General features: G+C 38.6%; 1 protein-coding gene and 2 pseudogenes across 7 annotated transcripts in view; 1 reads left to right on the top strand and 2 right to left on the bottom strand.

Moving 5' to 3' along the window:
* RALGAPA1 (Ral GTPase activating protein catalytic subunit alpha 1) overlaps positions 1 to 24,692 on the top strand; it is a 222,333-nt gene that overhangs the window by 8,393 nt on the left and 189,248 nt on the right. The window lies entirely within an intron of this gene.
* LOC101289958 (E3 ubiquitin-protein ligase RING1-like) lies at positions 3,102 to 5,316 on the bottom strand (annotated as a pseudogene).
* On the bottom strand, positions 19,255 to 20,342 carry LOC125963494 (lysine-rich nucleolar protein 1-like; annotated as a pseudogene).

The following is a 24,692-nucleotide window of genomic DNA, read 5'->3' as shown; positions in this document are numbered from 1 at the left end:
TCTTAATTTTTATTCTAATCTAAGAATCTCGGCCTTTGAATTGAGATGTTGGATGACTTTTTTTTCTTTGTCACTGTGCTATTCATTATATCCCCAGAACTTATTTATCTTATAACTAAAAATTTATACCTTTTCACTCTCTTCACCCATTTTCCCCACCCCTACCTCCTGCCTCAACCACCATTCTGTTCTCTGTTTCTATGAGTTTGCTGTCTTTAAATTTCACATATAAACGAGATCATACAATATTTGTCTTTCTGTCTTATTTCACTTAGCATGATGCCCTCAAAGTCTACCTATGCTGTAGCAAATGACAGGATTTTCTTCTTTTTTTTGACTGAATAATATTCCTTTGTATGGACATACACATGTCCATACAAATGAGTATATATCACATTTTCTTTATCCATTCATCTGTTGCCAGACACTTAGGTTGTTTCCGTATCTTGGCTGTTGTAAATAATGCTGCACTGAACATGGGAGTGCAGATATCTCTTCAAAGTAGTGGTTTCGTCTCCTTTGGGTATATACCCAGAAGTAGAATTGCTGGATCATGTGGTAGTTCTATTGTTAATTTTTTTTAAAAAAATTATTTATTTATTTTTGGCTGTGTTGGGTCTTCAGTGCTGTGTGTGGGCTTTCTCTAGTTGCGGCAAGTGGGGGCTACTCTTCGTTGTGGTGCGTGGGCTTCTCATTGCGGTGGCTTCTCTTGTTGCGGAGCACAGGCTCTAGGCATGTGGGCTTCAGTAGTTGTGGTGTGTGGGCTCACTAGTTGTGGCTTGTGGGCTCTAGAGCGCAGGCTCAGTAGTTGTGGCATGTGGGCTTAGTTGCTCCGTGGCATGTGGGATCTCCCTGGACCAGGGATTGAACCTGTGTCCTCTGCATTGGCAGGTGGATTCTTAACCACTGCGTCACAAGGTAAGTTCCCCTTTTTTTTTTTTAACATTTTTTTTTTTTTTTTTTTTTTTTTTTGCGTTATGTGGGCCTCTCACTGTCGTGGCCTCTCTCGTTGCGGAGCACAGGCTCCGGACATGCTGGCTCAGTGGCCATGGCTTATGGGCCTAGCCGCTCTGCGGCATGTGGGATCTTCCTGGACCAGGGCACGAACCCGTGTCCCCTGCATCGGCAGGTGGACTCTCAACCACTGTGCCACCAGGGAAGCCCCTTTTTAACATTTTTTTAAATTTCTTGGCCACGCCGCCTGAGGTGGGATCTTAGTTTCCCAACCAGGGATCAAACCCATGCCCCCTGCAGTGGTAGCGTGGAGTCTTAACCACTGGACTGCCAGGAAAGTCCCTCTATTGTTAACTTTTTGAAAACCTTTATACTATTTTTCATAGTGACTGGACAAATTTACATTTCCACACAACTGATTTTTGTATGTCGATTTTGTATTGTGTAATTGTACTGAATTCATTTATTAGTCTGATAGTTTTCTAGTGGAGTCTTTAGGGTTTTCTATATTATAAGATCATGTCATGTGCAAATAGAAACAGGTATACTTCTTCCTTTCAGATTTTGGTGGCTTTTATTTTTTCTTTTTCTTGCCTCTTTGGCCAAATTGCTCTGGCTAGGACTTCCAATACTGTGTTGAATAGGAGTGATGAGAGTGGGCACCTTGCTCTTTCAGCTTTTCACCATTGAATATGATGTTAGCTGTAGGCTTGTCATATATGACCTTTATTATGTGGCAGTACATTCCCTCTATACCCAGTTTGTTGAGAGTATTTATTATGAATGTGATGTTGAGTTTTTTTAAAATGCTTTTTCTGTATCTGTTGAGATGATCATATGACTTTTAACCTTCATTTTGTTAATCTGTGAATCACATTGGTTAATTTGTGATGTTTGAACCATTCTTGCATGCCTGGAATAAATCCCGCTTAATCATGGTTATGATCCTTTTAATATATTGTTGCGTTTGGTTTGCCAATGTTTTGTTAAGGATCTATGTTTTCCAGGTATATTGGCCTGTAACGTTCTTTTCTTTTCTTTTCTTTTTTTCTTTCTCTGTAGTGATTTTGTCTGGTTATGTTATCAGGGTAATGCTAGCTTTGCAAAATGAGTTTGGAAGTACTCCCTCTGTTTCCATTATATGGAAAAGAGTTTGAGAAGGATTGGTATGAATTCTTTAAATGTTTGGCAGAATTCACCAGTGAAGCCATCTGGTTCTGGACATTTCTTTGTTAGGAGGTTTTTGATTACTGATTTAGTCTCATTACTTGTAATTGTTCATTTCAGATTCAGACCAATAACTTGCCATTTAGATCTGGATGACATACATTTAAAGTCATTATTGATTTGTTTGAGTTTGATTTAAGTTTGTGTCTGTTATCTTGCTGTTTTCTATTTGGCTTATCTTTTCTTAGTTTTCTGTTTTCCCTTTTTTTATATTAGTTGAATACATTTATGATTTTTTAAATTTGTCTTATTAGCTATAATCTTTTATTTTAGTTATTGTTATATGATTTATAGTATGATTTATATATCTTCAACTTCTCAGAGTCTACTTACTATTAAGTGATATTCTACCACTTCTTGTGTTGTGTAAGAACTTTACAGAGTGTACTTTAATTTCTCTTCCCAGCCTTTATACTTTTCTGGTCATACATTCACTTATATTGATACATGTTGTAAACCCTGTAATTGTTTTGTCTAAGCAAGCAGTTATCTTTTAGATACTTTTAAATAATGAGGAAAAAGATATATATTTACCCATGTGGTACCATTTTGAGCGCTCTTCATTCCTTTGCAGAGATGGATATTTCCAGCCAGCCAGCATCATTTTGTTTTTGTTGGAAGGATTTCCTTTAACATTTGTTTTGTAATGATGGTCTGCTGGTGATGGATCCCTTATGCTTTTGTTTATGTTAAAAAGTCTTTATTTTTCCTTCTTTTTTGAAAGATGTTTTGCTACGATTAGAATTCTTGGTTGATGGCTTTTTTCCTTTGTCCTTGAAAGATTTTACTCCACTGTTTTTTTGCTTGCATTGTTTCTGATAAGAAGTCTGCTGTTATCTTTTTTTTTTTTTTTTCCCTCCCCGAAGAGGAAAAAAAGCAAATTTGTTGTTGTTGGTAGAAGGGCATGAAGGGAAGGGCTCTTCACCCTTCCCAACATCTTGCATGGATGGGAGGTTGGGGGCAACAGAAAAGTCAGTAGATGGGGGCGCAGGCCCCACTCTGTACAATATAGAAGAATCTGATATAGATAATTGTATAAAAGCCACTTGTCCTCGTTTGTGTCCTCTTGCTGGCTGGCTGGGCTGGGGGACTCTGGGGGACAAAGAAGCTGGGTGGTGGGCCAGGACTCAGGGACACCCCATGGTCCCCATCCTCTGGCTGTCCCCTTGCGGGGTTACTTTGGATCCTTGGTGAGGGCATAGCAGAGCTCCAGTGGTTGGGACACTTTCCAGAACTTCTCATGCAGCAGCTCCAGGGTCAGCGAGCCATTCAGTGTCATGAAAGCTCCACCCCCGGGGGCGATGTAGATGGTATACTGCTTTTCGCTGACACCCTCCAGACTGGGCAAGGCAGGCTCTTCAGAGCAGTCACCTCCTCTGGCACCCCCACCCTCCCCGCCTCCCCCATCAGGTCCTCCAGCGTCAGAGGCGCCCCCTCCAGGCCCTCCTGGCTCCCCTGCCTCTTGCTGATGCCTCTGTTCGAGGGCCGTGCGCAGGGCCAAGTACTTGGAGAGATGGTCCACTGTGGCATTCCCAGTTGTCTTCACATACCTAGTTTGGCAGTATTCTCCCTTCTCCACGAGCAGAGGGTGGGGCCGGAACACGAGCTCAGTTTCTCCACCTGGCTCTGGGGGACTGGAAGCCCCAGGAGGGCTTGGTGGGGGGCAAGGTTCCTCCTCCCAGGGTCCCTCCCTGGTCACCAGAGTCTTCAGAACCGGCACCTCCACCCACCCCACCAGTGCCACCTCCCTCTGTCCCTACACTGCTCCCCCGGTGCCTCCTCTATGGGGTCGCTTGGGAGCAGGGCTTGGGGCACAGTCAGGGGCAGAGTCTGAGCTCACGTCCTCTCCACCCCCCTCTCCCTCCCCCGGTTCTCATTCCTCCTGACTTATTGTTGTGGTCTGATCTGACCCAGGCATCCGCCATCTCACATGCTGGGCCCTGTGCATGGCCTGCATGCGCAGCCCCTCCTCAGTGCTGGAGCTCAGCACCTGCTGGTTGTGCAGGTGGCTGAGGCGGATGAGCACCCTGTCTTGGTGGGCCTCATAGTCCTCCCGGCTGGGGTAGATCTTAGAGATCAGAGCATCGAAGTTGGGGTCTGGCCACAGAGACCGCTTGGATACCAGCTTCTTTCTGCAGGTAGGGCACTCCTTGTTCCTGCTGCGCAGGGCCGTGACAGTGCAATCAGAGCAGAATCGGTGGAGGCACTCCTTGGTTGTCATCGTATTCTTTAGCATGTCCAGGCAGATGGGGCACAGGACCTCTGAATGCAGCGACCGAGGGGAAACTGCAATCTCTGTGCCATCCATGATGGCTTCCTGGAGGTGTCGATGAGTGGAAAGGCAGTGGGTGGGTTGGGGGGAAAGGGGTTTTAGAAACAAGTGGTCCATGAACTTGGAGTCTTGAGAAATACAGTGAGATGTCAGAATTTGGGTACCTCCCGTTGTCCACTTGAGGAAATTGGGAATTCTAAGAGTAGGAGCTTTGGAATAGGAGGATCTGAGATTTGGTGATAGGCCTAGGGATGGGCATGGCATAGATTTTCCATCTGTGGAAGACTTACTTGGTCAACAGAATTTCTTACAGTGCAGTCCTGGTACTACCTATATAAGAATCCTCTAGGATGCATGTTAAAAATGAAGATTCTAGGGTCCCATCCCATTACTGTATCGCAATGTTACAGGTAGGGGCCAGCGGGAATTCCATTTTTAATAAACTCTGAAGGTGAGTCTTACATGCACTGACCCATCATGCGGAACTGAGGAGCGGCGAAGGTAATTTCAAACTGTTTACTATCTTTCAAATGAAGATAGTAATACTTGCTCTACCTCTCTGGCACATCTGAGGGGTCCGGTGGAGCTCATACAGACTCAGTTCCCACGTTTTGCTTTCATTCTGGGCATTCGTCAGCGTCGTCATGGTGACCGGGCACAGACCCCCGCCACGAGGCCTCCGCCGCCGGGGAGGAGGAGAGGTAGGCAGTCTCCAGCCGTCTGCGCTCCCACCACCACAGCGCCTCTCCCGGTGCCCGGGCTCCCCGGCCGAGTTACTCGGTCCGCAGCCGCTGCTTAGACAGCAGCTCCCGCCATCGCCGCCGCCATGGCCCGGGCGCTGGGGCCCTAGGTCTGCTGTAATCTTTATCTTACTCTGTATGTATGTATATATATATATAGATATAATTTATATATATATATAATTTATATATATATAATTTATATATATATATAATTTATATATATATAATTTATATATATATAATTAGTTTTTTTTGGATGCTTTTAAGATTTTCTCTTCATCATTGGTTTTGAGCAGTTTGATTATGATGTGCCATGGTGCAGTTTTCTCAATATTTCTTGCCATGGGGTTCATCAAGATTCTTAGATTTGTGGGTTTAGAGTTTTCATAAAGTTTGGAAAATTTTGGGACATTTCCTCCCAGTTATTTCTCCCCTCCCTACTTTTATTTATTTATTCTTTTATGTATTTCATTTATTAGTATATTAAAAAGTATTAATATCAGGTTCATATATTAGGAAGTATTATTAGTATATTGGAGGGACTCATAGCTTTTGGAAAAGAACTGATTCTTTTCATTTTTTTAGATTCTTTCTTCTGTTTTATCTTGAGTAGTTCCTATTTCTACTCTTCAAATTCACTAGTCTCTTCTGCTACATGCAATCTGCCATTAATCCCACTAGTTTATTTTTCATCTCAGATGTAGTTTTTATCTAGTTCATTTTGTGTGTGTGTGTGTATAAAATTATATTGTCTGTATATCTTCTTAGCTTCTTGAACATGTGGAATACAAGTAAAATAACTTAATATCCTCTGCTCATTCTAACATCTCTATCTATTCTGGGTCAGTTCCATCAGTTGATTATTCTTCTCATCCTGGGTTGTTTTCTTGCCTCTTTGTATGCTGAGTAATCTTTGGATGTCTCATATTTGAATTTTACCTTCTTAGCTTCTGGATATTTTTGTATTCCTATAAATTCTTGAGCTTTTTACTGGGATGCAGTTAAATTACTTGAAAACAGTTTAATCATTTCAGGTCTTGCTTTTAGGGTTTGTTGAGTGGATCCATCTAGGGATGATTATTACCTACTGTGAGGCAATACCTTCCTGAGTATTCTATTCAGTGCCCACAGGTATGAGGGATTTTTTGTAGCCCCACTCTTGGGAACAGGTGCTGTTCCCCAGCTTATGTGAGTATCTGGTACTGTTCTCTCATATTCTCTCACATAGTACTTTTTCCTGTCTTGGGAAGTTTCCTTGCAACTATTTATGATCACACTGAAAGAGAACCCTCTCCAGTCTTCGAGGATCTCACTGTATACAGCTCTCTCCTCTTTGGTGCTCTGTCCTGTGGCCTCTAATTACCTTGGTTTCCTTGCACTATCAGCTCATTTTCTCAACTCATGGATTCCACTGGCTCTACCTGGATTCCCTTTCCTCTCACCATGGGCTGGAAACTCTTAAGACATTAAACTGGAGTAGCTGAAGGTATACCTCATTTGTTTGCCATATGTCAGGAATGACTTTCCTTATCTGATGTTCGTACCTGCTTGAAACAGACAAACAAAAGAACAAAAAAACCCCTGAAACATAAACAACAATTTTCAAGACACTGGACATCAGATGCTGATAATAAGAGGTTCTCTTAAATGAATGAGACTGAAAATTGGCTTCATACAAAGCAACTCGGCCCCCATATTTTTACCTTTTTACATTCAGAGAAGAAATTTATGATCAGTTGATTATTGATTATATCTGAAAAATATCTAATTGTTCTCCAATCTGAATATATTAATGTTTTCAGAAAGAAAATCAGATTAAAATATCTTAGAAAAAAAAATATCTTAGAAAAAAATAACCTAGTGTTCATTAGGTATAAAAAGTAATGTATAAAAGAAACAAGTACCATATATGTTCATTAAGTAAATAACTTGAAAGTGGTGTAGATTAACTTGGAACGGATATGCCTGGAAATCTGAAAATGTGTAGGAGTCATTGTGAAGTGTAAACTGCCTATAAAAATAAACTAACTTGATATTTGAATATGTTCTTAGGATTTGATGGGCAAAGTTAGCAAGTAATCCTATATACATGTCATTAGACTCTTTATATTCTTTAATTTGTATAAACTATAGTCTTTAATTTGACTCTTACTGATTTAAAAAATTAATTTGACTTCATTGAAATGTTTTATCTTTGTGTATTTATGAAGAAGTGATTTACTGAGCAGATTATTTACATAAACAATATTACTGATTAATTTGCTTAGTAAAACAAGCTGTTTCAAAATATTGTAAGCCATTTTTGCATTAATGTTTCTTTCATTAAGGATTTTATTGCATCCAAAGCATTTTACATGGCTTATAGGACTGAATAAAATGTGGAATAGAACAATTAGTGATAAAACAAGCAACCGAAGAGCCATTACTTAAAGGTAACATTATCAGGTTCCAGAGATGAGCTGATTATAGCTATAAGGCATTGAATTTGATTCTTAGATTTCCTGGCAGCCAAAGTGAAAAGAGAAACATGTTGGGTTACAAGTTTTCAGTGTCCTAGAAAAGAAAGCATACCTTTTTCTTTCTTTCTTTTTTTTTTTGGTTAAAACATTGTTTTTTCTGGATTCTAAATTCAATCACAATTTGTATATATATGTATGTTCATATATTATTTAATGTGTCTTTTAGAAGGATCATGCAGTAGAAATAGATTTTGGAGAGAATAGAAAAATAGGCAATTAGTATGTTTGTTAGATCTATTCTTTCTAAGATCAAATGTCTACACAATCTAAATTGTTTTCATTCTTTCTTTTTTTTCTATTTGTGTAAATGGCATCGTCATCTCCAGGTTACTAAGACATGAAACTTGCATCTTTGACAATGTGGTAGAAAAAGAAAAATAAATTTACCTTAGTCACATTATCTTCTTCAACCTCTTGTTACCCCTCTCTGGTATTTTACATTTCAGTAATACTGAATGAGACATCACTTTCTGTGATGCCTGTGCTTTTGCTAATGTTATTTACTGTACTGTCATTAATAACCCATTTCTTTTAACCTTCTTATTAAGAAAGAAAGAATAAGAGGGAGGAAGGAAGGAGGAAGAAAGAAAGAAGTATCAACAACAAAATAATAATCCCACTTATTGGATTTCAAAACTGCAGTCTGGAGCTATAACTACTATAGAAAGGAAGTAGACTTTGTATGAACTCTAAATTGAAAACTTAATATGGTTTGGATGTGTGCATTAATGCATTTTTAGAAAATACCACTATCCATTAATTATGGGCCAACCATGAGTTAGGTATACTTCACGTAAGAGCAGTATTACATGAATATGAGTGATAATAAGAATTGTATTCTAGGAAGCCCGCTGGTGCAGTGAGAAAGTAGATCAGATGCTATTAAGAAGGCACCTAATACTATATTATGTAAAATGGCAATTGTATTAAAGAAAAAGCAGGGAAAGAAAATCATACTTATACCTGAAAGCCTTTACTCTTCCTTCAGTCTCAGGGGAAAATCTGTAGAGCTTTGGTGAAGTCTTCTCTTATCATCTGGTAGGTATAGGGACTTTTCCTACTTACTTCTAGTAATTTGGTTATTTATTACAGTGTAATTACTTATTTGCATGCCTGTATCTTAAGCCTTCCGGAGAGTAGAAGCATGTCTCTTCAACCTCATATCCCTAGACTCAGCATAGTGCCTGGCATATGAAAGGCGCTTAGTAAATATTATGTAGTTCATGAATGAATATATTAGGTATGAGGAGAGTGAAGTTGCTCTTCTGTGAGTAACTTCCTTTCAATTAAGAATGGTAGAAAAAACGTTTAAAGTCAGTATTCTGATCAGAAAGAATCCTTGGGTTACCTGAAGGACCTGTGCAAAAAAACTGGCTCAGAATCTAAAATCTGTCCTATGTGAAACAGAAGAACAAAGAAAAACAAAAAAATGGGACATTACATGAAAAATGTTTATGGCATTATGGCAGAGGTTATGAGATAATCTTCACCATTACTGAAAGAAATCTTCATGACCCTTATATAACATCTAATTTTTTAAAAACTTATGTCTAGTGAGCACAACAGCATGTCATCTTTGAAGTATATACCACCCACTCCCCCCCCAATCTAACAGAATAAACTGACTTGTAGACAGACACAGAGGAGAAGGAGATGTGGAGATGGAACAGAATACTGAGTTTGTGGCTCTAATGTGTCACAGCAGCCACAGGAGGCTAATATAAATCTATTTGTATTTTGTACTTTTGCTTTTCCATATGAATTTGAGAATCAGCTTGTTAAATTCTGTGTATAATATTGTTAGGATTTTAAAAATTGTATTGCCTTGAATCTATAGGTTTAATTTAAAGGAGATTGATGTCTATAGTATATCTACAGTTGACCCTAGAACAGCGTGGGTGTTGGGGCACCAACCCTCCACACAGTTGAAAATCAACATGTAACTTATAGTCGGCCATCCATATCGCTGCTTCTGCCTCCACAGATTCAACCAACTGTGGATTGTGTAGTGCTGTAGTATTTACTATTGAAAAAAATTCATGTATAAGTGGATTTGTGCAGTTCAGACCTGTCTTGTTCAAGGATCAGCTGTATTCTTCCTATCCCAAGGGGTCTCCATTTATTTAATTAGGCTTTCCTTAAAGGTTGTAAATAAAAAAATTTATATTTTTCTCTAAGAAAGATTTGCACATCTTTTTTATGGTCAAGAATAGGTACATTTAGGGACTTCCTTGGTGGTCCAGTGGTTAAGACTCTGTGCTTCCAATGCAGGGGACGCAGGTTCGATCCCTGGTCAGGGAACTAGGATCCCGCATGCTGTGCAGTGTGGGCCCCCCCGCAAAAAAAACAAAAAAGAATAGGTACATTTAAAAAGGATGTTAAATTTAAAAGGGATGACTTCTGTTTGCTGCAGAAGGAGCACATGTGACCACTTCATTAAATGGTGGTTTAGATAAAGATTAGGAGGAAAGAATGTTCATTTGGATAAAAACATTTATAGATCACTACTTTATATCTTATAACAGAATTTGTTCTACATTATTTTGATTCTTCAGTATAAAATGGAAGGCAAATTAAGCAAATATATTTGAAATATTGGGATAAGGAAGACAACTCTTAAAACTCACAGCAAAGTTAGAAATTGTCATGAAAATGATTGGTAAATTTGCCTTTATAAAACATTTTAAATTTCTAATAGTAAAACCCATCATTAACAGAGATAAAAGACGAACAGAACAAACGTTGCAAGAAACACTTGCAACGTTTAAAGAAGTTAATTTCCTTAATTTATGGACTGTTAAAAATTTATGAAATATGGAAAGAGATTCTCTCATACATTACTGGCTGAATCTAAATTAGAGGGCAGTTTGTTAACTGTCAAAAATTTAAATGTACATATGTATATGCTTTGAAACTAGCACTTCCATTTCTTAATATTTTTTCTTTTTTTTTTTTTGATAAATTTATTTATTTTATTTTTGGCTGCGTTGGGTCTTTGTGCAGCCTTTCTCTAGTTGTGGTGAGCGGGGATTACTCTTCGTTGCAGTCCACAGGTTTCTCATTGCGGTGGCTTCTCTTGTTGCAGAGCATGGGCTCTGGGTGCGTGGGCTTCAGTAGTTGTGGCACTTGGGCTCAGTAGTTGTAGCTTGCAGGCTCTGGAGTGCAGGCTTAGTAGTTGTGGCACATGGGCTTAGTTGCTCCGCGGCATGTGGGATCTCGCTGGACCAGGGCTCGAACCCGTGTCCCCTGCATTGGCAGGCAGATTCTTAACCACTGCGCCACCAGGGAAGTCCCTCTTAGTATTTTTTCTAAGGAAGTAAGTGGATGAGTGTGTAGGATCACTGCAGTGTTGTTTAGAATAGTGAAAAATTTGAACTAATCTAAATATTATTTGGGGGTTGATTTTAGAATTTAGGTATATTCCTTTAGTTGAACATTATGATTCTCAGGAATTGTTAGCATTCTAATAATTACCTAATAAATAATGGTTCCATCTCTTTATTATCTTTGGGAAGTTTTTAAAGAATAAACATTTTTATAGAAGCAGCTGTCATATATTGGAAATAAGAGTTAATATTTTTGAACATTTATATGTGACAGGTTCTGGACCAAGCATTTCACATGTGTTACCTGACTTAATTTTTTCAACAGACCAGTGTGGCAAATAGTAATTGATCCCCACGGAAACTTGAGTATTAAATGGCTCGTAAGCAGGGTGATATAGTGGGGAAAGTCATAATATCTGTGTTCTGATCTCAGCTGTATTATCTACTTAACACTTTATAGATACTTTGCCTGTCTGTAAAATTAAAATAGTAACATCTCAGGTATTATTGGAAGATTACATGAAAAAAATGCATTTGAAGCACAGAATTTATGGAAGAATTTAAAACATTCAAATTTTAATTGGAACCTTAAAGATGATAAAATTGAATCAGATATTATGACCTATTCAAAGTCAAGCAAAGTTTGTTTTTAAAAAATAGAGTACAAACCTCTGAATAACTTGATAATGGTCTAGATTCTGTACTTTATTTTCAGTCTTTAACCTATTAAAAATTGGTAAGTTAGAGAGAGACTTATTTAAAAGTTATATTTTGGGAAAGTAAAGAATTGAACGAATGAAAGGAAATGAAATTCATTGTTGGTATTTTATTTTGCATAAACATAAAGAAATCTTTAAATTGCATTGCTTAGCAAAATTATTCTTTGCTTCACCACCCCAAACTAAAGTAGCATAGCTAGTAAAAGGTGTATTTGTGTTACCAAAAATTTGTTGTCATTGTCTGAATTTTTTCAAATCAGTAGCTTCAAGGTTCCCAGTCTTTTTTTTTTTTCCCATCAGTTGTCCTTAGGGCCTTCTAGAGGCAAGTTGGTTGTTACTGTAAGCTGCTTCTTGTAAATCATGCCATTTCTTGTAAATTGTCTTTAAGAAAAATGATTATTCATCTTTGCTTCCATTTATTTCTTTGAAAATCTGAAAATTGTCTTTAAGAAAAATAAGTATTCATCTTTGCTTCTGTTTATTTCTTTAAAAATCTGAAAATAATAGATCTGAGCAACCATTTGAATAACTAACTATATATAGTGCTTTGCTAGGTTTTGGGCAACTGCAAAGGAATAAAGAAGTTGATGGTATAGTAAGAGAGTCATGTCAAATATGAAACATGTTATGAGTGTTAAAGACAGAGGATCATATATAAATGGGAGGCCTTGGAGAAAGCTTCATGAAGCTGGGTCGTTTGAGGTGTATCTTGAAAGATTATTAGAATTTCAGTAGATAGAAGTAGAAGAAGAGCAGTTTGGGGGAAGGTAATGATAAGAGCACAGCTATGAATGCAGGAATGTTGAAGGCAGTGGTCTTCCAAGCTTTTAAAAAATAAAGATATCAGGCCTCACCCTAGAAATTACGATTTAATGGCAAGGTGAATAGAAAGGATTGAGTATGTGGGAGATAATGTGGGGAGATGATTTATGAGATTTGGTAACCAGGTTTTAATGAGAATTTAGGAAGTAGAGATTATGCCACTTCTCTGACTATATCATTCTACCTTTTGAAATCATGTTTTATTGGTGAATTCATTGCAGGAACAGATTTCTCACCTCCCGTACCAGTATCAAGGCTACTCAGTCTATACATCAAAACCTCTGCATCATTCCTTCCCAGTCAGTACTACTCTTACTCAAAATGTAGCCTGCAGACTGGTGCTAGTTTACCGGCTGTTTATTACAGGTCTGTAACATGTTAAGTGCAGAAATTGAGGTGTTGAGAAGCTTATCTCAATTTGATAATGCTGTGACATCCAATCGTGTGATTAAGGACTTGTCTCGTTGAATAGAGTATAGACCATTCTAGGTGCTTTTCACTTTATTTTCTAGTAATTTATTGTAAGCTTTGGTTTGTGTTGAATTGGAATTTAAAAAATTAAAAAAAACTGTCCCTTTATAGATAATTTGAGAAGCATGGTCTATGCAGTGTTTAAAATTAACTTCTCCCATTCTAACTCATTCTGCTTTTATCCTCTGTTGTTTTAAAGTATATTTTCTTTTCCTAGTGTAATAGTATTTACTTCCCCTTACTCATTTTAAAATATGCATATGTTTAACTATTTTCAGTATTCAGAAGGATGCCTTTGAGTTTAGGGATATGAATTGAGAAACTATTTTCTATTTTGGAGGTATAGAACTGAATCCAGAACATTAGTAGTACTGTATTTTGATTGCTTTCCTATTGTCTGACTACTCAATTAAAAAAACAAAGAAGACATTATTTTATATAATAGTTGTATACTAGGAGCTGGCTAATCTTTGGCTCTGTAAAAGTGAAGGTGGTACATTTGCTTGAAGTAAACATCTCTAATTGGTGATATAACAGTTTGCAATTTCTAGATTTAGGAAAAAAATATTTTTTCAGTCTGATTTCCATTAATTCTATTTCTTTTCAGATTAATTCTTTTCAGACTAGCCAAGAAGTTCTAGCTTTCAGATTTAGTTAGTCAGATAGGGTCTGGCAGATCTCACAAATCGGGATGTCAAGGAGTTGAATATTAGGCTGGCTAAAAGAGATAGATCAGTAAAACAGAAACCTACACCCATTAGTAGTCACTCCCCATTTCCCCTTACTCTCTAACCCTGGCAACCATTAATTTACTTCTATCTCTATGTATTTGACCACTCTAGATGTTTCATATAAATGGAATCACAAAATATGTGGGTTTTGTGTCTGGCTTCTTTCACTTAATGATGTTTTCAAGGTTCATCACTGTTTTAGCATGTAACAGTATTTCATCTCTTTTTATGGCTTAATAATAACTATGGATATACAATATTTTATTTATCAGTTGATGGCCATTTGGGTTGTTTCCACTTTTTTACTGTTATGAATAATGATATGAACATTTGTGTGGTCATATGTTTTCAATTCTTGGGTATATACTGTTGTAGGAGTTGAATTGCTGGGTAATATGTTAATTCCATATTTACCTTTTTGAGGAATTGCCAAACCATTTCCAAAGTAGCTGCATAATTTATATTCCACCAGCAATGTATGAAGGCATTGTAATTTCCGAACACTTGTTACTGTCTGTCTTTCTGGGTATAGTCATCATAGTGGATGGGTAGTGGTATCACATTTTGATTTTGATTTGCATTTCCCTGATGGCTAATGAGGTTGAGTATCTTTTCGTGTGCTTATTAACCATTTGTATACCTCCTTTGGAGAAATGTCTATTCAAATCCTTTCCCTATTTTTAATTGGGTTATTGTTTCTTTTGTCAGATATACAATTTGCAAATATTTTCTCTTATTCTGTAGATTGTCTTTTCACTTTTTTTGTAGTGCCCTTTAAGGCAAAACAATTCTGAGTTTTGATGAAGTCCAGTTTATTTTTTATTGTTTCTTGTGAGTTTGGTGTCATATCTAAGAAACAGTTGACTAGTCCAAGATCATGTTTTCTTCTAAGAGTTTTATAGTTTTAGCTTTTACAATTAGGGCTTTGGTCCATTTTGAGTTAATTTTTGTATATGGTATGAGGTAGTGATCCTGCTTCATTCTTTTGCATATTGATATTCAGTTGTCACAGCACCATTTGTTGAAAAAACTGTTTTTCCCCTGTTGAGTTGTCTTAATACCCTTGTTTAAAATCATTTGACCATCAGTGTAAGAGTTTATTTCTGGACTCTCAACTTTATTCCACTCATCTGTATGTTTATCCTTATAGCAGCACCACCCTATCTTGATCGCTGTAATTTGTAGTAAGCTTAGAAACTGGAAAGTGTCAGTTTTCCAGCTTTGTTCTTCTTTTTCTTCTCTTTTTTTCAGTTGACGTATTATGGTATTATTGATACGTAACATTATGTTAGTTTCAGGTGTACAACATGATTTGATATTTGTATAGTTGATGTTTGTCACCAGATACATAATTACAACATTTTTCTTTTCTTGTGGTGACAACTTTTAAGATCTATTCTTAGCACTTCTCAAATATGTAATACAGTATTAACTGTAGTCACACATGCTGTACATTCCCCATGACTTATTTATTTTATAACTGGAAGCTGGTACCTTTTGATGTTCTTCTTTTTCAAGATTGTTTTGATTATTCTGGGTCCCCTGTGTTTTCCTATGAATTTTAGGATCAGCTTTTCAATTTCGACAAAAGAGCCACTTGGGATTTTGATAGAGGTTGCATTTAATCTTTAGATATATTTGGGAGAATATTGCTATCTTAACAATATTGTGTCTTCCTATCTATGAACATAGAATGTCTTTCAGTTAGTTTAGATCTTCTTTAGTCTCTTTCACTGATGTTTTATAGTTTTCAGGGTACAAATCTTACATTTCTTTTGTTAGATTTATTCCCAAGTATTTTATTCTTTTCATGCTTTGTAAATGAAGTTGTTTCCTTAATTTCACTTTGAATTATTCATTGGTGGTGGGTAAAAAGGCAATTGATTTTGTATATTCATCTTGTATTCTTCAACCTAGCTGAACTTGTTTATTAACTTGTATAGATTTCTGTGTGTGTATTCCTTAGAATATATACAAAATCATACCATTTGTGAATAGAGATGTAATGCTTCTCACTTTATAGTGTATATGGTTTTTATTTATTTTCATGTCTAATTTCTTTGGCTAGAACTTCCTGTACAGTGTTGAATAAAAGTGGCAAAAGCAGACATCCTTGTCTTGTTCATGTTTTTAAGGGTAGAACTTTTGGTCTTTTACCAGTCAGTATGAAGTTAGGTGTGGGTTTTTCATAGATGCCCTTCATCAGTTTGAGGACATTACTTTTTATTCCTAACTTTTTGAGTTTCTTTATCATTAAGGGAAGTTGACTATCGTCAAGTACTTTTTCTGTGTCTGTTGAGACTATCACGTAGGTTTTGACCTTTTTATTAATATGGTGTATTGCATTGATTGATTTTTGTATGTTGAACTGACCTTGCATTCTGGGATAAATCCTACTTGGTCATTATGTATAATTCTTTTAATATATTGCCATATTCAGTTTTCTAGTATTCTGTTGAGGATTTTTGTGTCTTTATTCATAAGGAATATGGGTCTGTAGTTTTCTTTTCTTGTAATGTTTTTGTCTGATTTTGGAATGAGGGTAATACTGGCCTCACTGATACAGTTTGAAAGTGTTCTCTTCTTTATTCTTTGGAAGAGTTGATAGAATTCACCTATGAAGCCATTTGGGCCTGGACTTTTCTTTGAGGTCAGTTTTCTTTATTACTCAGTCCTTCTTTTTACTTTTTATAGATCTATTCAGATTTTCTATTTCTTCTTGGGTCAGTTTTGGTAGTTCATTTTATGTCTTTTCTTTGAATTTGTCCATTCCATATAGGCTACCTAACTTGCTAACAACAAATGCTCATAGTATCCCCTTAAGATATTTTCTATTACTGTAAGATTGGTAGTAATGTTCTCTTTTCCAGATTAGTAATTTGAATCATATCTCTCTTTATATTGGATAGTCTAGCCAAAGATTTATCAATGTTGTTATCTTTTCAAAGAACTAATTTTGGTTTCATTGATTCCTTGGTATTGTTTTTCTTTTCTCTATTTTACTTATCTCCATTCTAATCTTTATTATTTCCTTTCTTCCGCATGCTTTTGCTTTTTGTTTTCTAGTTTTTTAAAGCGGAACATTAGGTTATTGATTTTGAGACCTGCATCAAGGTGTTTATTAAAGCTATAAATTTACCTCTAAGCACTGTTTTAGTGGGGTGCCATATATTTGGTATGTTGTTTTTTCATTTACAGGTCAAAGTGTTTTTTACAGTGGATTTGAGTTACTATCTAGAATCCTTTCATTTCATCTTGATGGACTCACTTTAGTAATTTTTATAGGGCAGACCTGTTAGCAACAAATTCTCTCAGTTTTGGTGTACCTAGGGATGCCTTAATTTTGCCTTAATTTTTGAGGACAGTTTTGCTGGGTATAGAATTCCTGGTTGCCAGGTGTTTTCTTTAAGCTCATTGACTGTCATCTCAGTGACTTCTGGCCTTCCTGTTTTCTGATGACAAATCAGATATTTTTCTTAGTGAGGCTTTCTTGTTAAGTGATGTGTTGCTTCTCTCTTGGTGCTCTCAAGATTCTTTTTGTTGTTATCTTTTGACAGTTTTGTTATGATGTGCTTAGATACGGGTCTCTGAGTTTATTCTACTTCTAATTTATTGAGTTTCTTAAATGTCCACATAAATGTTTTTCATGAAACTTGGAAAAATTTCAGCCATTATTTCTTGAAATTTTTCTGTCTCTTTCTCTCTTTTCTCTCCTGGGTCTCCTGTTGTATGTGTATTGCTGCATTTGATGGTGACTCAGAAGTCTCTGAGGCTCTGTTCATTTTTCGTCATTATTGTTAAATTCTGTTCATGAGACTGGATAATCTCAACTAACTTAATCTTTTTTTTTTTTTTTTTTTTGTGGTACGCGGGCCTCTCACTGTTGTGGCCTCTCCCGTTGCGGGTCACAGGCTCCGGACGCGCAGGCTCAGCGGCCGTGGCTCACGGGCCTAGCCGCCCCGCGGCATGTGGGATCTTCCCGGACCGGGGCACGAGCTCGTGTCCCCTGCATTGGCAAGCGGACTCTCAACCACTGCGCCACCAGGGAAGCCCCTAACTTAATCTTTTGAGTTTGCTAATTTTTTTATTTTGCCAGTTCAGATGTGCTATTGAGCTTTTAGTGAACTTTTCATTTTGTATTGTACTTTTAAACTTTTTTTTTTTTTTTTGCGGTACGCGGGCCTCTCACGGTTGTGGCCTCTCCCGTTGCGGAGCACAGGCTCTGGACACGCAGGCTCAGCGGCCATGGCTCACGGGCCCAGCCGCTCCGTGGCATGTGGGATCCTCCCGGACCGGGGCACGAACCCTTGTCCCCTGTATCGGCAGGTGGACTCTCAACCACTGTGCCACCAGGGAAGCCCTAAACTCTTTTTTTTAAACATAATTTCTACCTCATTATTGATATCCTCTCCTTGGTGAGGTGCCATTCTCACACTTGCCTTTAGTTCTTTAGACATGGTTTCCTTTATTTTTTGGAACATATTTAAAACAGATGATAGTGTTTGCCTAGTAGATCTAATGTTTGTTCTTCCTCAGGGACAGTTTCTATTGACTGATCTTTCTCTCATGGGGCATGCTTTTGTTTTGTTTTGGTCATAGTCAGTTGATTTGTTACAAAGGTGCCTAGGCAATTCAACTGAGAATTGAAAATGTTTTTAACATCAAAACAAACAATGCTAGAAATATTGGACAGCTGATAACAAGGAACAAATTATTGATACATGCAACAATATAGATAAATCTCAAAATGGTTATGCTAAGTGAAAGAAGCCAGTTTAAAACACAGTAGGGCTTCCCTGGTGGTGCAGTGGTTGAGGGTCCACCTGCCGATGCAGGGGACACGGGTTCGTGCCCCTGTCCGGGAAGATCCCACATGCCACGGAGCAGCTGGGCCCGTGACCCATGGCCACTGAGCCTGCACGTCCGGAGCCTGTGCTCTGCAACGGGAGAGGCCCACGTACCGCAAAAAAAAAAAAAAAAAAAAGTAAATATTCTATAATCCCAATTATATACAAATTCTAGAATATGCAAGCTACTTCATAGTGACAGAGTAGTAGTGGTTATCTGGGGATGGGGAAGGAAGGGATGGATTGCAAAGGGGCACAAGGAAACTTTTGCAAATCATGGGTATGTTCATTACCTTAATCGTTGCTGGTTTCCTGGATGCATACATATGTCAAAACTCATCAAATTGTTCACCTTAAATATGTGCAGATTATATAAATATAAATTATATTTATATAAAGCTGCGAAAGGCAAAAAAAAAATGCTCCTGAGTGGAGGCGAGGAGGTGGTCACGCGTGGGTCAGGCAGAGCACGTGTCCTCTTCTCCCCCTGCAGCAGTTACGAGGAGGACAGCCTCAGCCTGGGATTCTGAAGGACCAGAAAGCCCCTCAGCCAAAGTCGTGGCATGAAGTGTTGGAGACCACGGGCTCCCTGCTGCTGGAGGTGTGGCAGAGGCTGACCTGGTGGCCTTTGGAGTCCCTAACGCCTCTGGGACCAGGATCTTGTGGCTTGGCAGTAGGCGAGTGTGCATCTAGGGGAGGGAAGATGCACTGGAGGGATGAGGACCAGGCCGCACCTGGCCTATGTGTGCGTTGTCCTTGTTGCCTTTCTTTTCCAACACCACCTCCAAGTCCGTGTTGTGCTCCTCATCCCAAGGTTCTCCTCCTACTCTGCTCTCCTGCCTCTTCTTCCTCTTCAGAGCTGGCTCCTCAATGTCTGCCTGCTCTGCTTTTTTCTTGGACTTCATTTTCTTCTTCACAGGAGCCTTGGGGCCATCTCCTGTTGGGATGTATTCTGGAGCTTCAACTTTGACTGGCTTCTTTTTACTTTCTTTCCTAGGGCTGCTCAATCCGGACCTGGAGAGCTCAGGGTGCACCAGGAGGGGTATCTCCCTCCTGGTGGATTTTCTTTTTCTCCTTCATCTTCATGTTGATTCATCTTCACGTTGCTTCATCTTCACGTTGTGTTCCCTGGGGCTCCCCTACTTCTGTTTGTGTCCCGAGGCTGCCTGCTCCCAGATGCCATCTTTCCCAACTGAGCAAGTGTACAAAGCATCCCTGGCCTCTCAGAACCAAGGGTCCCTGGCTGAGAAGGCTGTAGCTTCCTGGGCCTTTTTCTCCTTCTTGTGTTTTTTGAGCTTCTTGCCAGCTGTGGTTACCTCCTCGACCTGCATGGGGTCTGGGGAGGTCTTCACCCTCAAGCCAGGGGACATGGACTTCCTCTTCTCCCCACTGAGTGACTTGGATGGACCAAGTGCCTGCTTCCTGCGGCTGGGTGACAGCTCAGTCCGTCCAGCATGTAACGTGGCCTCAGGTTCTAGGGGCTCCTCACAGGGCTATGACAGTTCTTTTTCTTCACTAGAGGCATTTTGGGTGCCTGCTCTTGGACCACATTCTTCGAGGGTGGTATGGCTCTTGTGGGACAAACCTCTCTGAAGTAATTGTCACTATTTAAAACCTAGTATTGAGTCTCTGGTTCTTTGACTACCTTCTTTTTCTTCTTTTTCTCTGGGAGCCCAAGGCCCAGGTCTCCTTTCTGAGTCTTAGTGATCATTCCCAAAGGCCAAACTTCCCTGCCTCCACGTGAGAGCTGGGGCATACTTTCCTTTTTTTTTTTTTTTAATTTATTTATATTTACTTATTTATTTTTGGCTGCTTGGGTCTTCATTGCTGCACGCAGGCTTTCTCTAGTTGCGATGAGTGGGGGCTCCTCTTTGTTGCGGTGCATGGGCTTCTCGTTGCAGTGGCTTCTCTCTGCAGAGCCCAGGCTCTAGGTATGTGGCTTCAGTAGTTGTGGCACGTGGGCTCAGTGGTTGTGGCTCGCAGGCTGTAGAGCGCAGGCGCAGCAGTTGTGGTGCACGGGCTTAGTTGCACCACGGCAGGGGCATACTTTCTTATTTCTTTGTGTGTCTTGTAATTTTGTTGAAAAACTGACATTTTAAATAATACAGCAACTCTGGAAACCACTTTCTCCCTCTCCCCCAGGGTTTGTTGTTTCTGTTGTTATTGTTGCTGTGTGATTCTTTAATGACTTTCCTGAACTATGTGCAGTGTATTTTCTTTCTCCTATGTGACCACCACATTCTTTACTCGTTCAACTTAGTGGTCAGCTAATGCCTGCACGGATACTTCCTTACAAGCCTGGAGTCAGTAAGTTTCCTAGTCTTTGCGAAGGAGCTCTCTGTGTGTATTGGGACATACTGTCAGTATTCAAGAAACCGTTTACAATACTTTTTTAGCCTTCACATCTTTCTTGTGTAACCTCAAGATCAGACAGAGGTGAAAGTTTAAATCTTTTTCCAGACTTTCCTTAGTATGCTTGCAGCTCAGCTCATGGCTTTCTATACTCCCCTTAATATGTCGTAGCTCTTTAAAGTTCCCTATGGATAGCACATTCTCTATATTTTTCCTTTTAAGTTTTTTTTTGGTTAGTTGTTTGCCTCATCAGTGATTGCTGCCTCAGGCAGCTGTGGTGTTAAATAATTGCCACTGATTGTTTTCCACAAATGTCTCCAGGGGAAAAGCTGTTGCCGTGTGTGAGTTCTGAGTTACTCAAATAAAGACAAGCTTTGCAAGCTGGATTTTCGAAGGAGCAGCTAGATAAGTCAAATAATGACATTTCTCTTAGAGTGAAGCTTTGAAAGAACTCCAATTCTGTTCTAACTCCTCCAGTGACCCATAGGCTGCTGTTTCTCACTGTGATCCTGGGCTGTTGGTTTTTAAGGCTGCTATGGAGATGAGGATGGGGAATGGGAACACAGTAAGTTTGAAATGCCACAGAGCTAACTGTTCTTATTGAGATTCATCCATTTTTCTTGAAAAAATGTGCTTGATTGTTGCGAGCTTTTGATTAATTTCCAGGTCTATGAAAAGGTTGACTTTTACTGTTTTTGCTTTTGTTTAGCTGTTTTTAATGGAGGAAAAGATTTTCAGAGTTCCTTATTCCACTAACTCGCTGATATCACCTACTTATAACTTGCTTTTTAAACTATACTTAATGTTTTTTAGTTTTATTAAAATGTTCTTTTATGAATATTTTTAGTGGCTGCCTATTCATTTGTATGGATGTATCATAATTTAGTTTCTTACTGTGTAGTGGGTAGTGGACAGATATTAGGAAGTTAGGGAAGAAAAATAGGACTTGTATATCATGTGAAGGAACCCAGGCTTATCCTGTTTACAGTGGGAAATGCCTTAAGTATTTTAAGCTGATGAGTGATACCGGTAGTTGGACTCAGGTTTGGTAAATTATTCTGGTAGCAATATGTGGAGGACGGATAAAAAGTGGCCTTCAAATGGTGTGAGATTAGGTAGGAGGCTACTAATAAAATTCAGGCAAGAGGTCATGAAGTAGCAAACTAAAAATTTTCACTATCCTAAAACTTCAGAGTATCTATCTCAGCCTCTACAGGACTGTGTAGCTTTCAAATAATTCTTTAAAAATACCGTTCTTTCAGAATGAATTTGATTAAAATTGGCCACAAGGTTATATTATGCTTTGGTGTACTGCCTGAAGTGTAGCTAATATGGTGGTGTTGATTGAGGGATCAGAAAAGCTGATTTGGAACTGTTTAATAGCTTTGTGTGACCTGGACTTGTTACCTAACTTCTCTCAGGCTTAATTTCCTCAGAAAATGGAAATAATATACCTATTTCAAAAATGTATTCGTGGAGGGCTTCCCTGGTGGCGCAGTGGTTGAGAGTCCGCCTGCTGATGCAGGGGACATGGGTTCGTACCCCAGTCCGGGAGGATCCCACATGCCGCGGAGCAGCTAGGCCCGTGAGCCATGGCCTCTGAGCCTGCGCATCCGGAGCCTGTGCTCTGCGACGGGAGAGACCACAACAGTGAGAGGCCCGCATATCGAAAAAAAAAATATATATATATATTCATGGAGAATGAATAAGATATGTTTGTGTAACTGTAAAAGTGCTATCTATGCAAATGTAAACTATTAAGTAAACATAAGTGATTATAACTGTTTGCCTTATCTTTATGTCTCTATGCTTCTGGTATGTTTGATAAAACAGAATTGATGTTGCTCTTAAATCAGACATTGTATCTTTGTTTATAAGATTATCTTTTTCACTGTATCTCCTCATTTCCTCTGTGCCTATGTCGAATCTTTGAAAGCAAGAGAATAATTTTTATTTTACTTTGTGTTTAAGGGTTTTTTTATGTCACTAATAATTTTTATTATATATTGAAATAATATTTTTGATATATTGGTTAAATATAATATATTCAAATTAATTTCATCTGTTTCCTCTACCTTTTTCTCTTCTTTTTTTTAACATCTTTATTGGAGTATAATTGCTTTACAATGGTGTGTTAGTTTCTGCTGTATAACAAAGGGAATCAGCTGTACGTATACATATGTCCCTGTATCCCCTCCCTCTTGCATCTCCCTCCCATCCTCCCTATCCCACCCCTTTAGGTGGTCACAAAGCACCGAGCTGATCTCCCTGTACTATGTGGATGCTTCCCACTAGCTATCTGTTTTACATTTGTTAGTGTATATATGTCCATGCCAACCTCTCACTTCGTCCCAGCTTACCCTTTCCCCTCCCCGTGTCCTCAAGTGCATTCTCTATGTCTGCGTCTTTATTCTCATCCTGCCCCTAGGTTCTTAGAACCATTTTTTTTTTCTTTTTAGATTCCATATATATGTGTTAGCATACGGTATTTATTTTCTCTTTCTGACTTACTTCACTCTATATGACAGACTCTAGGTCCATCCACCTCACTACAGATAACTCAATTTCGCTTCTTTTTATGGCTAGTATTCCACTGTATAAATGTGCCACATGTTCTTTATCCATTCATCTGTCATGGACACTTAGGTTGCTTCCATGTTCTGACTATTGTAAATAGTGCTGCAGTGAACATTGTGGTACATGACTCTTTGAATTATGGTTTTCTGAAGGTATGTGCCCACTAGTGGGATTGCTGGGTCATCTGGTAGCTCTAGTTTTAGTTTTTTAAGGAACCTCCATACTATTCTCCATAGTGGCTGTATCAATTTACATTCCCAGCAACAGTGCAAGAGGGTTCCCTTTTCTCCACACCTTTTCCAGCATTTATTGTTTGTAGACTTTTGGATGATGGCCATTCTGAGTGGTGTGAGGTGATACCGCATTGTAGTTTTGATTTGCATTTCTCTACTGCTCACTGATGTTAAGCATCCTTTTACATGTTTGTTGGCAATCTGTATATCTTCTTTGGAGAAATGTCTTTTTAGGTCTTTTGCCTATTTTTGGAGTGGGTCGTTTGTTTTTTGATATTGAGCTGCATGAGCTGCTTGTATATTTTGGAGATTAATCCTTTGTCAGTTGCTTCATTTGCAACTATTTTCTCCCATTCTGAGGGTTGTTTCTTCATCTTGTTTATGTTTTCCTTTGCTGTGCAAAAGCTTTTAAGTTTCATTAGGTCCCATTTGTTTATTTTTGTTTTCATTTCCATTTCTTTAAGAGTGGGTCAAAAGGGATCTTGCTGTGATTTATGTCAAATAGTGTTCTTCCTATGTTTTCCTCTAAGACTTTGAAAGTGTCTGGCCTTACATTTAGGTCTTTAGTTCATTTTGAGTTTATTTTTGTGTATGGTGTTAGGGAGTGTTCTGATTTCATTCTTTTACATGTAGCTGTCCAGTTTTCCCAGCACCACTTATTGAAGAGGCTGCCTTTCTCCATTGTATATTGTCACCTGCTTTATCAAAGATAAGGTGACCATATGCGCATGGGTTTATCTCTGGGCTTTCTGTCCTGTTCCATTGATCTAAATTTCTGTTTTTGTGGCAATACCATACTGTCTGGCTTACTGTAGCTTTGTAGTATAGTCTGAAGTCCGGGAGCCTAATTCCTCTAGCTCCATTTTTCTTTCTCAAGATTGCTTTGGCTATTCAGGGTG

The sequence above is a fragment of the Orcinus orca genome, chromosome 2 (assembly GCF_937001465.1).
Source record: "Orcinus orca chromosome 2, mOrcOrc1.1, whole genome shotgun sequence".
In the NCBI taxonomy this organism is placed as follows: Eukaryota; Metazoa; Chordata; class Mammalia; order Artiodactyla; family Delphinidae; genus Orcinus; species Orcinus orca.
The sequence above is the reverse complement of the archived record's forward strand: the minus strand, read 5'-3'. Positions and strand labels throughout refer to the sequence as shown.